This window comes from Pseudophryne corroboree, chromosome 7, assembly GCF_028390025.1.
Source record: "Pseudophryne corroboree isolate aPseCor3 chromosome 7, aPseCor3.hap2, whole genome shotgun sequence".
Lineage (NCBI taxonomy): Eukaryota > Metazoa > Chordata > Amphibia > Anura > Myobatrachidae > Pseudophryne > Pseudophryne corroboree.
In genome coordinates, this window is record NC_086450.1 from 145,078,652 (window position 1) to 145,094,584 (window position 15,933).

The 15,933-nt window shown below is 49.2% G+C and overlaps 1 protein-coding gene across 1 annotated transcript in view; it reads right to left on the reverse strand.

Annotated features, from left to right (window-relative positions):
* The window catches only part of MCM6 (minichromosome maintenance complex component 6), a 136,460-nt gene that overhangs the window by 70,961 nt on the left and 49,566 nt on the right, over window positions 1-15,933 (reverse strand). The gene's annotated exons all lie outside the window — the stretch shown is intronic.

Below are 15,933 nucleotides of genomic sequence, written 5' to 3' on the forward strand. Positions count from 1 at the left end.
TTGTATAAACACATACTCAGCCTCCCCCAATCATCCTGTCTGTTTCTCCATGAGGAGGACAGGTAAGGATACAATAAAGTACATTACAGCCCCAGAGAGCCCTTCTGGAGTGGGTTGTACAACAATAAACAGATTGCTCTAAAAACATACATAGCCACCACAAATAAAGTATACTTCACTCACCACTGTGTTCTTGGTGGATCGGCCCCGACACACGCCGCACGCAGCGGCGTCCAGCCGGAATCTTCTGTGGTGGGGTGGTCCCGACACAAGCCGCACGCAGCGGTGTCCGACCATTTTTGATACTCACCGCTGCCATGCTGCCGGAATCTTCTGCTGGATGGAGTGGCCGCGACACGCGCCGCACGCAGCGGTGTCCGCCAACTCAGGAGAGCTCAGTGTCTCCCTCAGCCGGGGCCCATCCCTAGCCGCACGCAGCTGCGATGGGACCCCGCCGGCAGCTCCCACGGTGCAGACTGGCAGTGGCAGAGCTGCCAGTCTGTGAGTGTGTGTAAGAAAAATAAAATAATAAAGAAAAAAGAAGAAAATTCTTCAGCTAAACCCAAGTGAACCAGCTACCTCGGGCACTTAACTAAGACTGGCTTGGAGGGGAGATAGTAGGGGAGGAGCTAGCCACAGTGTGAGAATTTTTAAAGTGCCAGCTACCAATACCACCTACTATCTCCCCATTGTAACTACACTCCAGTGGCCCCTAGTGGATGAAGGAGAAAAGCGTGTGAGCGCCTTATCTACCCTAGGGGGTGTTTCCCAACGCGCCCTAACCTCTGGCGGGAAAGGGTATAGTGCCAATAATTTATTAAAAATCAGCAGTTTTTTAATCGGGGGAAACCCACGCTTTATCACACACCTCATTCAATTCATCCGATTCAGGAAAAACTACGGGTAGTTTTTTCACACCCCACATAATACCCTTTTTTGTGGTACTTGTAGTGTCAGAAATGTTCAACGCCTCCTTCATTGCCGTGATCATGTAACGTGTGGCCCTACTGGACATTACGTTTGTCTCCTCACCGTCGACACTGGAGTCAGTATCCGTGTCTGGGTCTGTGTCGACCATCTGAGGTAACGGGCGCTTTAGAGCCCCTGACGGTGTTTGAGACGCCTGGACAGGCACTAACTGATTCGCCGGCTGTCTCATGTCGTCAACAGTTTTTTGCAAAGTGCTGACATTGTCACGTAATTCCTTAAATATGACCATCCAGTCAGGTGTCGACTCCCTAGGGGGTGACATCACTAAAACAGGCAATTGCTCCGCTTCCACATCATTTTCCTCCTCATACATGTCGACACAATCGTACCGACACCCAGCACACACACAGGGAATGCTCTGATAGAGGACAGGACCCCACGAGCCCTTTGGGGAGACAGAGGGAGAGTTTGTCAGCACACACCAGAGCGCTATATCTGTATAGGGATAACCTTATATAAGTGTTTCTCCCTTTTATAGCTGCTGTATTTATATTAACTGCCAAATAGTGCCCCCCCTCTCTTGTTTTACCCTGTTTCTGTAGTGCAGGACTGCAGGGGAGAGTCAGGGAGCTGTCCTTCCAGCGGAGCTGTGAGGGAAAATGGCGCTTGTGTGCTGAGGAGATAGGCCCCGCCCCCTTCACGGCGGCCTTTTCTCCCGCTTTTTTTAGGAAAACTGGCAGGGGTTAAATGCATCCATATAGCCCAGGAGCTATATGTGATGCATTTCTTTAGCCATATAAGGTTTAAACCGTGTTTTATTGCGTCTCAGGGCGCTCCCCCCCAGCGCCCTGCACCCTCAGTGACCGGAGTGTGAAGTGTGCTGAGAGCAATGGCGCACAGCTGCGGTGCTGTGCGCTACCTTATTTGAAGACAGGAACGTCTTCTGCCGCCGATTTTTCCGGACCTCTTCGCTCTTCTGGCTCTGTAAGGGGGCCGGCGGCGCGGCTCCGGGACCCATCCAGGCTGAACCTGTGATCGTCCCTCTGGAGCTAATGTCCAGTAGCCAAGAAGCCCAATCCACTCTGCAGGCAGGTAAGTTCGCTTCTTTTCCCCTTAGTCCCACGATGCAGTGAGCCTGTTGCCAGCAGTACTCACTGAAAATAAAAAAACCTATTTAAACTTTTACTCTAAGCAGCTCAGGAGAGCCACCTAGCATGCACCCTTCTCGTTCGGGCACAAAAATCTAACTGAGGCTTGGAGGAGGGTCATAGGGGGAGGAGCCAGTGCACACCAGGTAGTCCTAAAGCTTTTTACTTTTGTGCCCAGTCTCCTGCGGAGCCGCTATTCCCCATGGTCCTTTCGGAGTCCCCAGCATCCACTAGGACGTTAGAGAAAGGAAACATGATAACAGAGTGTTGAGATTTAAATACCAGCACACCACTAACATACAACGACCAGCAAGCTGATAACAGCAGCAACAGCTGAACAGGAAACCACACAAAAGAGAACCTGCAGAAAAGTCAACGCACTGAGGCGGGCACCTAATATCCCTTATGGACTACAAGAAAGCTTCCAGAATGGGCGGGAACATGCGGAGACTGCTGCAGCACCGCCTGCCCAAACTGGGTATCCTAATTGGCCAGGGTATCAAACTTTTAGAACTTCACAAAGGTGTTCTTCCCCAACCAGGTAGCCGCCCAGCATACTTGCAAGGCTGAGACTCCACGGGCAGCCGCCCAGGAAGAACCCACTGATCTTGTAGAGTAAAGGCCCGTACACACTGGTCGATAAAGCACATTCAGGACACTACACGCGTCCTCTGTGATTCGCTCAAGGAGATGGGGAAAATTAATGCTAGGACTTCTGCCATGGCAGTGTTGGCGCACAGCGCCTTGTGGTTGCGTCATTAGATAGTGGACGCAGAATCCAAACGCAGTTTGGAATCCCCTCCCCTTTACAGGGGAATGGGTCTTTGGAAATCCAGGTATCCAACTCAACCCCAAAGTTACGGCTGGGAAATCCACGTTTCTCCCCTCTGGGGCCTCGCTGGCGAGACGCTCCTACTCGTTGCCATCTTTGCAGTCCTTTCGGTCTCACAGATTTTGATCAAAGGCAAGAGGTGCCTCCAATGCGACTAGAGGCACCAGAGGTAAGTCAAGGAAAGCACTCTGGAACAGACCACCAGTTCTGCTTCCACTAGGGCCTCAGCATGATGGTTCCCACTCACCCCGAGGGGATCTCGAGGTGGGAGCTCGACTGCGTCACTTCAGCCGTGTCTGGGAGGCTTCCTGCCAGGATACCTGGTTCAGGGATCTTTTTTCTCAAGGCTACAAGCTGGAGTTCGACAGTGTTCCTCCCCAGCGATTTTTCAAATCAAGCTTACCAGCTTTGGAGGATACGCAGGTTACGTTGCAACAGGCCATACTGAAGTTGGTCCAGTCCCCCGTCATTGTTCCAGTACCCAATACCACAATGAGGCAAGGGTTATAACTACAACCTGTTTGTGGTACCCAAACCGGACGGTTCGGTAAGGCTCATTTTGAATCTAAAGTCCTTGAATCCTTACCTGAAGGTGTTCAAGTTCAAAATGGAATCTTTGCTAGCAGTGATTGTGGGCCTGGAAGAACAGGAATTCATGGTTTCCTTGGATATCAAGGACACCTACCTCCATATTCCGATTTGGCCGCCTCATCAGGCGTGCCTGAGGTTTGCCCTGCTGGACAATCCCTACCAATTCAAGGCACTGCCCTTCGGCTTGTCCACAGCTCCGAGGGTATTCACGAAGGTAATGGCAGAAATTATGCTCCAGCTTCAGGGAGTCCAATATGGACGATCTTGTGATCAAAGCAAGAACCAGGGAGCTTTTGTTGCTCCATATCGACCGCACTATCCAACTCCTGTCAACTTACAGAAGTCCCACCTGGAGCAGACTCAGCGGCTTCTATTCCTGGGGATGTTGCTGGATATTGTGGCCCAGAAGACAAGGCGAGAACACTTCAGGAGATGGTCCGCATGGTACTCCGACCTACTCAAGTGACCATCCATCTTTGCATAAGATTGTTGGGAAAGATGGAAGGTTCCATGCCAGAACTTTTCAGCTGGATCTCCTGAGCAAGTGGTCCGGATCACATCTTCAGATGCACCGGATGATACGGCTGTCTCCCCAGGCCAGGATTTCCCTCCTGTGGTGGCTGCAGTCCTCCAATCTACTGGAGGGCCGGAGTTTTGGGATTCAGGATTGGACCCTCCTCACGACGGATGCGAGTCGTAAGAGGATGGGGAGCTGTCACCAAAGGGGCGCAGTTCCAGGGCAGGTGGTCAGCCCACGAAAGCCTCCTTCCGATCAACTTTCTGGAACTTCGGCCGATCTACAATGCTCTGCTTCAGGCCTCTCCTCTGCTCAAGGATCATACGATCCAAGTACAGACGGGCAATGCCACAGCAGTGGCATACATGAATCGGCAAGGAGGGACAAAAAGTATATCCCGCATGCGAGAGGTGTCCAGGATACTTCTCTGGGCAGAAAGAAATGCAAGAGCAATGTCCACTATCCATTCCGGGAGTAGACAACTGGGAGCTGGACTTCCTGAGTCGTCACAATCTCCACCCGGGAGAGTGGGGTCTCCACCAGCAGGTGTTCCAGCAGATCATCCACCTGTCTCTGCCCACAGATAGACATGATGGCTTCTCGTCTCAACAATAAGCTTCACTGGTATTGCTCTCGAACCAGGGACCCTCAGCCGATGGCAGTAGATGGCATCCTCCGCTTCCATTGCTCCCAAGAGTGTTGAAGTGCATTGGAAATCAGGGAGTTCAGGCAATTCTGATTTCCCTGGATTTGTGCCGCCTATACCCTGGGATTCGAACCTCTGACGGTAGAATACAAGTACCTCACGTGAAAGACTGTGATGGTACTGGCCCTGGCTTCTGCTCGTTGTGTCTTAGAATTGGGGGCCTTATTGTGTAAAAGTCCGTACTTGGTCCTACGAGGACAGAGTGGAGCTCCGGACTAGGCAGCGGTTCCTGCCGAAAGTAGTCTCTGCGTTCCACTTGACTCAGCCTATTGTGATTCTGTCAAGTTCTGGCGCTTCTGCTCCTCTGGAGACATTGGATACTGGGCGAGCCTTGAAGATCTATATCAAGCGGACGGCTTGGCTCAGAAAGACTGATTACTTGTTCGTGCTCTATGAAGCGCAGAAAAAAAGTTGCTTTGAAGCAGCTTGATGGATTAGGCTTACTATCCAACAGGCCTATGTGTCGACAGCCTTACCTGTTCCTAAGTCTCTAAAGGCTTAAGGTGGGTACACACTAATAGATATATCTGCAGATCAATTGATCTGCAGATATATCTATGGACGGATCGAGCAGTGTGTTCAGCATACACACTGCCCGATCCGTCGGGGACTGACGTCATGAACTGGGCGGGCGTGTACACACGCCCGCCCAGTTCAGCTGTCAATCTCCGGCGGCCGCCGCAGCATGTGTGCGGGCGTTTGGCCGACCGCCCCGTACACACACAGCGACGCGCCAATATATCGGTAGATATATTGGCCGTCGGCTGTGCTGCGCGGCCGACGCGATACGTCTGTGAACGACTGAGTTCACAGACTTATCGGCCGTACACACTGGCAGACGGTCCTGTGTTTCTTTTGTTTCTGTGCAGGGTAAATACTGGCTGCTTTATTTTTACACTGCAAATTAGATTGCAGATTGAGCACACCCCACCCAAATCTAACTCTCTCTGCACATGTTATATCTGCCCCCCCTGCAGTGTCACATGGTTTTGCCCAATTGCTAACAAAAATCCTGCTGCGATCAACTTGGAATTACCCCCATTGGCTGCATTGTTCACATAAAACAGAAACAGAAGATAATGGAGAGAATCTGGTGTGGCATACACTGCACAGCTTGTGTGTGTATGCCCAGCTTGTGTTTACCCATGTTCCAAAGTAAGCACAATAACATACACACAGACAATGATATATTTCAAGCATGCCCTGACTGTATGCGAGAGGAGACAGAGAGAAGGACACCAGCACACCCCTAGCTGCACAGACCCAGTGAGGCTGACAGCTAACTATATCACAGTAAACACTTGTAGAGGACCCAGATAGTGTACACTAACAGCTGCCTTATGCTACACCCTGTACCAGTTTTCCAGCGTGTCTTGTGAGGCAGGAAGCGCTGTGTCTGCTGTCTGTGGCTGCATTAAGCATAGGAAGACGCCAAAATGCCACTGGTCCCGCTGAGGTAGCTCCGCCCCCAATGCACCGGAGCTACAATGATTATTTATACTGGCAGTCAGGGGCGGAACTGTGGGAGGCAGTGGAGTCGGCTGCCGCCGGGCTCCTGGCCACAAGGGGGCGCATCTCCTCCACTGTCTCCTGCATCCTGAGGACTGCGCTGCTATTGCAGATGGAGGAGCTGTGTCAATGACACGGAAGCTGCCTCCTGTAGAGAGAGATGGCACTGGCTGCAGCTAGGGGGAGCTCCAGAGCACAGCTCCTCCCGGGCCCTTAGTAAGCCAGCCGAGGGAAGCTCAGAACTCTCTGCTCCTCCATGCTCTGGATGATAGCCAAAGGTAGGCACTGTGTGGGGGGTGGGGGAGAGGTGTATTTGGGGGGGAAGTACTGTGTTTTGTGTGTGCTTGTTTTTAAGTGAGGTGTGTGTGTTTTTAAGGAAAGTTGTACATTCAAGTAAAAGAGGCATGTGTGTGTGTGTGTGTGATGTGTGTGAGTGGCATGTGTGTGAGAGGCATGTATGTGTATGTAAGTGGGAGGCATGTGTATGTAAGTGAGAGGCATGTGTGTGTGTGTGTGTGTGAGAGGCATGTGTATGTAAGGGGCCCTACACACTCGGCGATGCGCCGCCGAGGTGGCCGACGAGCGACCCAGCGGCGGGGGGGCAGTGACGGGGGGAGTGAAGTTTCTTCACTCCCCCCGTCACCCGGCTCCGTAGACTTGCAGGCAAATATGGACGATCTCGTCCATATTGGCCGACATGCACAGCCGACATGGCCCCAGCGATGAACGAGCGCGGGGTCGCGCATCGTTCATCGCTGGGGACTCCACACTGCACGATATGAACGATATCTCGTTCATTAATGAACAAGATCGTTCATATCGTGCAGTGAAATCGCTATGTGTGTAGGGCCTATAAGTGAGAGGCATGTGTATGTAAGTGAGAGGCATGTGTATGTGAGAGGCATGTGTATGTGAGAGGTGTGTGTAAGTGAGAGGCACGTGTGTGAGAGGTGTGTGTAAGTGAGAGGTGTATGTAAGTGAGAGGCGTGTGTGTTTAAGTGAGACGTGTGTTTAAGTGAATGAGGCGTTTGTCTTTTTTTTAATATATATCTAGTGTTCACGCTAGGTGTCTGCCCCTTTTTTAGACAGCTGAATCCCGCCCTGCCCATTTTTGTGCGCCCTGCCGCCCCGCCGTTTGCTGCCTGCCGGACCCCGCCACGTCGCCGGATCCAGCCGTGCGCCGCCGGACCCGGTACGTACATGAGAGTCCCCCTGGGCTAAATTAACCTTGTAAGTATTTTGCAGCTGTAAACATTAATCTCAGTGCTTTCTACCTGGTGCAGTGTGCCTCAGTGCTCTCTACCTGGTGCAGTGTGCCTCAGTGCTCCCTACCTGGTGCAGTGTGCCATTAGTGCTCCCTACCTGGTGCAGTGTGCCATTAGTGCTCCCTACCTGGTGCAGTGTGCCATTAGTGCTCCCTACCTGGTGCAGTGTGCCTGAGTGCTCCCTACCTGGTGCAGTGTGCCTGAGTGCTCCCTACCTGGTGCAGTGTGCCTGAGTGCTCTCTACCTGGTGCAGTGTGCCTCAGTGCTCTCTACCTGGTGCAGTGTGCCTCAGTGCTCTCTACCTGGTGCAGTGTGCCTCAGTGCTCTCTACCTGGTGCAGTGTGCCTCAGTGCTCTCTACCTGGTGCAGTGTGCCTCAGTGCTCTCTACCTGGTGCAGTGTGCCTCAGTGCTCTCTACCTGGTGCAGTGTGCCTCAGTGCTCTCTACCTGGTGCAATGTGCCTCAGTGCTCCCTACCTGACGCAATGTGTATAATGTGCTTTATCTGGCGCAATGTGTATAATGTGCTCTATCTGGCGCAATGTGTATAATGTGCTCTATCTGGCGCAATATGTATAACGTGCTCTAGCCTCTACCTTGCGCAGTGTGTATAGGAGGTTCTAACTGGTGCAATGTGTATTAGGGGCACTACCGTGTGGTGTAATGTGAATTGACACTATTATGTGGCCACGCCCCTTCCCCACGAAACAACGCCCCTAGATTTTTGCTGCGCACCTTCGGTGCGCACTGTCCATGTTTTGCCCATAGGAATGGGAGCACCAAGCATTATAGTATGTACCTAAGTTTGCCCATTTAACTTAAAAATTTACCCTCACGAATGAAAAATGTGCCCTCCCCGTGATCAGCACCCTGCCCTAAAAAAAAAATACTACAGTGAACACTAATTATATTGGCACACCGCTGCGCCAAAGCATCTCCATGGAGACCTGGTGGGTGAGGGAGCACTGTAGGTGTACTATAATGGTATGCTGGTGTCTGTTTTATTGTAATGACTGACTTGGAATGCGTCCACTTTCTATGTGTATCTATATTACTATTGGGAAAGGTACCTGAGCACCCTTCTACTGTTCACCCTGGGTGCGGGATAGCTACATATGGTATGTGTGTGTATGTGTAGGGGGGCACCAAAATGTATCATGCCTCCGGGCGACTGGGACGAACTTACGCCACTGCTGGCAGTGTCTCCTGTTTGCTTAAAAACATCACACAAGTGCTAGCTCAAGTGATTGTTAGCCAGTCTACAAGGGGGGCTCTAGCAGAACCCCCACAGGAGGGTCCCGTATGCCGCGCCCAGCCGCACTTTGAACCGGGGGACCCCCCCTAGCGGGGCCCCCGGTTTGTACTGACCAAAGTAGTCACCTTCAGGCAGTGCGGCGTGCTGCGATTGGAGACAGCCAAGCGCAGTGCCCTGCTGAACAACCACCCTTCAGGACGGTGGTCCTGCAGCGGGGAAGCAGCTCTGCACCTAGCAAGGCCGGTGACCGTCTCTCTCTCCCTCCCCCCCCCAACTCCCACGGTGCAGGTATGCTGTTGCCCAAACATACCGAAAATAACGAACATTGAATCTCTCTGGAGCTCAGATGTGCATCCTCTCTTGAGGGCACTTTTTTCTAAACGGCCTGTGGGAGGGTGCGTAGAGGGGAGGAGCCAGCACACCCAGTGAAGAAATTTAAAGTGCCCCGGCTCCTTTGGACCCCTTCTATACCCCATCATACTAGATTCCCCAATATCCCTTATGGATGCCAAGAAAAAAATATTTTGATGCTGTAATGAATCGTATGATCGTACTATATACACGGGTTGGGCACGCGTTGCCGGCATCCCGGCGGTCAGCATACCGACCCCAGAAACCCGGCAGCAAACCAAGCCCCTTGCGGGCTCGGTGGGCCTTGTGTGTAGGCATTGTGACCGCCAGGATCCCAAATGCCGGCCACATAAACGCACCCCCTATACGCCCTTATGTCCTTCACTTTAGCTTGCATCAGATAAATACAGAAAAGTGTGGTCATTTGTGGCAAACACAAGCAATTGGCCAATAAAAGGAATACCAGAAATGCATGTTTATGGAAAAGTACATGACCAAAGCACTATATAGGCTACATTAACGTCTCAAAAGTGCTTTATAATGGGAATAAGTTTGTAAAGCATGTTAATAGTACAAAGATGCCTCTAAACATATTTCTGTACCACCAACACGTAGCGTGTAGAGCAGGGGTGGGCAATTATTTCAGCTGGGGGGCCGCTTAACACTTCCAGTGAATAGTCGAGAGCCACACACAAAATATCTTGTAAATCGGGTCTGAACTGCGCATGCACCGCAATGTGTAGGTGCGCCGGTCCGCAGCGTCGGGCAGCGATGGGATGGTACGAACAAAGTGATCGCACGGGCGATCGCAAGGTGATTGAGAGGAAGAGGACGTTTGTGAGTGGCAATTGAGCGTTTTAGAGGAGTGTCCGGAAAAACGCAGGAGGGACCAGGCGTTTGGAGGGAGAGTTTCTGACGTCAGCACTCAGCTCTGGCCCCGATCATCGCACTAGAAGAGTAAGTCCTGGGCTGCGCAGAGACTGCACAAACTTCTGTTTGTGCAGCTCTCTGCAGATGCGATCTCACCCCTGCACAGCGATTTCCCCCTCCCCTGTAGGCAGCGACTACCTGATCGCAGCAGTGCAAAAATCGCCTGCTAGCGATCAGGTCTGAATTAGGCCCATAGTTACGTATATAACTATAAAAACATAGTGTGGAGATAGATATATATATATATATATATAGATATATATATATATATATATATATATATATATATATATATATATATATATATATATATATATATATATATATATATATATATATATATATATATAAAACTACACAAACATACACCACAATATACATTACATACATAGTTTTTTTACAGGCAAAATCCAAGATGTCTAAAAAAAAAAAACAGTAATCCAGTAATATTTTTTTTTTTAAACAGTGCTGAAAATACCCCCCCCCCCCCCTCCCCCCCTCCCCTCCACCCCTCCACTAGACCCATATAGCAGTCTCTACCCCCCTTCCCTGCTGGACCCATATAGCAGTCCCTACCCCTCTTCCCCCCCTCCCCTAAACCCATATAGCAGTCCCTACCCCTCTTCCCCCTCTCCCCTAAACCCATATAGCAGTCCCCCCCCTCCTAACCCCCCTTCCCTGAACCTATATAGCAGCTTTTAAAGTTAAGCACAGATCCATTTACCTTTTTCACAGTGGCAGATCCGCTACCTGCTGCCAGATCCCCGCTGCCTGATGCCAGATCCCCGCTGCCTGCTGCGCCGCACAGAGTCGCTGCTGCTGCCCGCTCCTGCCGTGACCCCGCCCCCCAGCGCCTGACGTCACAGTGGGAATCCCGGTCAGCAGTGACGTGACCGGGATTTCCTCTGCGGCGCCGCGTCTGGGAGGTACGTAGCGCAATGACGAGCGGCTCAGCCAGTCGGGCCGCTTGTCATTGCACACTGTGTGGGACCCACCCCTAGTGTAGAGTCTGGGACAAGGCGCGATAACAGGCCAAATCCTGGAGAACTTTTAGAAAATATAAGTACCTGCAGTACGGTTAGGTCTCATAATGCCCCTAATACAACTATCCCACCACACAGTGAAAACCAAAAAATCTGAATTTACAGATTTCATTGTTAAGTAAAATAAGATTTTACTCACCGGTAAATCTATTTCTCGTAGTCCGTAGTGGATGCTGGGAACTCCGTAAGGACCATGGGGAATAGCGGCTCCGCAGGAGACTGGGCACAACTAAAGAAAGCTTTAGGACTACCTGGTGTGCACTGGCTCCTCCCTCTATGACCCTACTCCAGACCTCAGTTAGGATACTGTGCCCGGAAGAGCTGACACAATAAGGAAAGGATTTTGAATCCCGGGTAAGACTCATACCAGCCACACCAATCACACCGTATAACTCGTGATACTATACCCAGTCAACAGTATGAAATATAACTGAGCCTCTCAACAGATGGCTCAACAATAACCCTTTAGTTAAACAATAACTATATACAAGTATTGCAGACAATCCGCACTTGGGACGGGCGCCCAGCATCCACTACGGACTACGAGAAATAGATTTACCGGCGAGTAAAATCTTATTTTCTCTGACGTCCTAGTGGATGCTGGGAACTCCATAAGGACCATGGGGATTATACCAAAGCTCCCAAACGGGCGGGAGAGTGCGGATGACTCTGCAGCACCGAATGAGCGAACTCTAGGTCCTCCTCAGCCAGGGTATCAAACTTGTAGAATTTAGCAAAAGTGCTTGACCCAGACCAAGTAGCTGCTCTGCAAAGTTGTAAAGCCGAGACCCCTCGGGCAGCCGCCCAAGAAGAGCCCACCTTCCTTGTGGAATAGGCTTCTACAGATTTAGGATGCGGCAGTCCAGCCGCAGAATGTGCAAGTTGAATCGTGCTACAGATCCAGCGAGCAAGTCTGCTTTGAAGCAGGCGTACCCAACTTGTTGGGTGCATGCAGGATAAATAGCGAGTCAGTCTTTCTGACTCCAGCTGTCCTGGAAACATAGATTTTTAGGGCCCGGACTACGTCCAGCAACTTGGAATCCTCCAAGTCACGAGTAGCCTCAGGCACCACAATAGGCTGGTTCAAATGAAAATAGGATTTTGGTACTTACCAGGTAAATCCTTTTCTTTGAATCCATAGGGGGCACTGGAGTACTCTTGGGATATGGACGGGCGTAGCCGAACAAAGGCACTGAATATTTAAATTTAGGACTCTCCCCCCTCCATATCCCCGAGTACCTCAGTGTACTCTCTCAGTGTTTTTTACTGAGCGAACAGGAACTATATAGAGAGGTTGACAATGGAGAATACCTATAACATAACGGACAACAACAATGTTGACCCATAACCTTACTGTCAACTAAACAGTTGACACCATAACCAATAGAACTTTATAATTTGAACCCATCGGTGAAAATGTGTTACCATAAGCTCCTCTGAGCTTAATATCAATCAAGTAAAACTTGTTACCCTAAGCTCCCTTGAGCTTAAAACAACCCAGGTAAAACTGCTCTGGGTGGGCGTCCAGTGCCCCCTATGGATTCAAAGAAAAGGATTTACCTGGTAAGTACCAAAATCCTATTTTCTTTATCATCCACTAGGGGTCACTGGAGTACTCTTGGGACGTACCAAAGCTTCCCTCGTGGGCGGGAGAGCTGTTTGATACTTGTAACAGTAGGCAGCCCAAAGCTAGATGCTGATGGCGCCACCATTCATAACGTGTAAACGTGCACAAACGTGGTGCACTGAAGGCTATGTAGCCGCATCGTAGACGCTCCACGACCCGCTGGGTCTGACATTCCCACAGAACCTGTGGGATGAGCTATTACTGACGTAGGCGATTGTAACTTAGCCTTAAAGTAAGCCTGACTTGTAGTCATTATTATTATCCAACTGGATAATGTCTGCTGAGAAACTGGCTAACCCCAGTTGGCAGTATCATAGAGAACAAACAACGTATTCATATCACGTACTGTAGACGTTCGGGACATATATAAACGCGTAATGCGTGTACCACATTCAGAATTCTAGAATGTGCTGTCCACACAGAAACCACTATTGGTATATTGATGTGAAGAATACGAAAGCGGATTTCGTCCGAAAATCTGCTTTGTCATGAGAAAACTCAAATACGGTGGCTTGGAATACAAGGCACCCAAATATGAAAACAAAACCCTTGCCGAAGCCAAGGCTAGAAGAACAATGTTTTCCAAAGTAAGAAACTTAATCCCCATTTGTTGTAAGGGTTCAAATATGAAAACTGTAAGAAATGTGAAGCCAACCTCAAGTTACCTGGCGCTGTAGGTGGGATAAATAGAGTCTGAACTTTGGTGACACCTTGTATAACGGTGTGTACAGACGCAATAAAGACAAACGTCTTTGAAGATAAGTTTACTACACAGATACCTGCACCCTCCGTGCAGGTAAACGCAGTTTTCCATCCCACCCTACGGGTAACTTGAAGGATGATGTCGGAAACTTCCGAGGTTTACGACTTATGTAAGCACACGAATTTTTGTAATAATGAGCTGCCTTAAGCGGCCTACTAGCTCGTAACATGGTTGGTATAACCGATACTGTAATGCTCTATTTCTTAAGAGGGCGGTCTGAACCCTCACCCCATCAACCGCAGCTGCGGTACGTAGGTAATAGGTACATAGGTAAGTATGGGCCAAAAAAAACGTTCCCTGATGTAACAGGTTGGACGTATTATGAGCGGGCCAAGATCGTGTGCAAGTATTTCTTGGAAATTCGAGAAGCAACTTCTCCGAAACCCATGAGATACCACCAGTATGACTGTGACGAACTGTCTTATGATCCGTTTTGGCAACGGATAGAGCAGCGGAAAATGGTGGAGCCAGATACACGATGCTGAATGACCACATGAATGTGAGAGACTCCACCGCCACTGCCCTTGTGATCTGTTGTTTTGTACACATACTGAGCTTTTGTAATTGTGGCGAGATGCCATCATGTATACCTGAGGGTAACCCCCTTCTGTGGACTCACATATGAAACACCTCTGGATTTCATGTCCAGTTTTCAGGATCCAAATCCTGACTGGTGAGATCATGTCTAACAGATGTCCACTCACGGAATGATCCCTTGATATTTACACATAATGGTGTTCTGAGTCATTGAGGATTCGAGTTACCTGGCGCATTGCCATGCGGCTTTTTGTTTCTCCCTGTTGTTGTGTATGCAACTGCCGTTGCGTTGTCTGACTGCCCCTGGTCAGACTGAAAGCGAAGCATGTAGTGCATTGTAAAATGCACGGAGTTCCAGGACATTTATCGACAGCAATCTGTCGTGATCCTTTTAGAACCTTTGTCGCTGATCTTTTTTTTTTAAACTACAACTTCTGAACCTCTGCGACTCTCGTCCAGAGTATTATACACCCTCGCCCCTCTATGGGAACCGCGAGTGAAGGCGGCGAACTAAATCGCTTCTTAACAGGTGAATACACCAATGTACCGTTAGTGTGCGTGATTTGCACTAATTACTAGATGTACATTTTTCCTTGCTGGTGTAGTAGGTAAAGGTCTTTGATTTACCGTATTTATAATCTTACCTAGGAATTGACATCGTTTAGACGGAATTATATTTTGAACGTGATCTGCCACCGCAGTATACATTAGTAGCGCAAGTTAGAGGAACTTTGTTGAGACAGAGTTCTTATGAGCAGATCGTCTAAGATAGAGAAACTCTGTTGCGACAGAGTTTTTATGTGAGATGAATTATCATCTTCCAACATCACTTTGGTATATACCAGAGTCTAAGAAACGGTAGACCTGAAATGGTTAATGGTTGTGGCGATTTGCAAACGCTAAAACCTGTGATGAACAAACCGGAATGGGTATATACGCATTGTGAAGATCAAATGCAAGTATTCAATTTTGTGGCTCCAATATGCCAATACTAACCGCAGCAAATCCATTTTCAAACTGCAGTAAGTGACTTGCTGATTGAAACTGCGACGGAGCTGTATGGTTTTGTTACCCCAAACAGAGGGGAATAAGCAACCCTGACTCTGCCTGTATTATAAAGACAGCTGAAACCCAGCAGAGACTAAATGGCTACCTGCCAATCCGTTCGACTGAGGCAGTCATGTCCTTTAATCTGTAACTAGCTGAGACCTCCATGAGTTGAAGTCTGGAAACCCCGCAAAAGTAACATGTAAAGACGCGCTTCCACAATTGGAAAAGAGGTCATCAAACTACTGGCTTGCTGACCGTAGCGTCCTGTCGTTACAAGGCGTGAGTGTTTTGTACCACCGCCTTGAAAAACTGAAGTCTAAAGGGATTAAACGCCGGCACAAGTATTCCGTTTTGATACTGGATGCGGTAATGGCTGAATATCAAATTTAGGACCAACAAGCTGTGGCCTTGTCTTGCTGAACTAGCGACGATGAAAAGTGAGAATCGAAGTACCGTCGTTAGAAGAAGCTTTACAGATATACTCTGCAGCTTCTTTTAACAGTAATGTCATTGTTTCCATACATAGTCTAGTGACCCAAATGTTTCTTGGGTCTTTATAATGTTTGACACAGACGCATTTACCAATGGCGGATGGCGTCATCTTGGAAACGATTAAATAGTGGTCAAAGTCTACTAAGTGTAACAATGGAGACATTGACTCACTGTAATTTAGCAATGTATGTTGGCAACAACCCTGCACTATCTGAGTGCTGGTCTAATGTACCCTTCTCACTCGTAGTTATCGGTGTGAGATTTGACATAGAATCGTGCATTAAATTATAAGACCAGTTAAATAAACACTATGGTACCCAAAGGGAAATTGGCCCTTTGGAAAGACTGTCTTTTGTTAGAGCTGGCGGAATAACTTCCGAGACTCCGA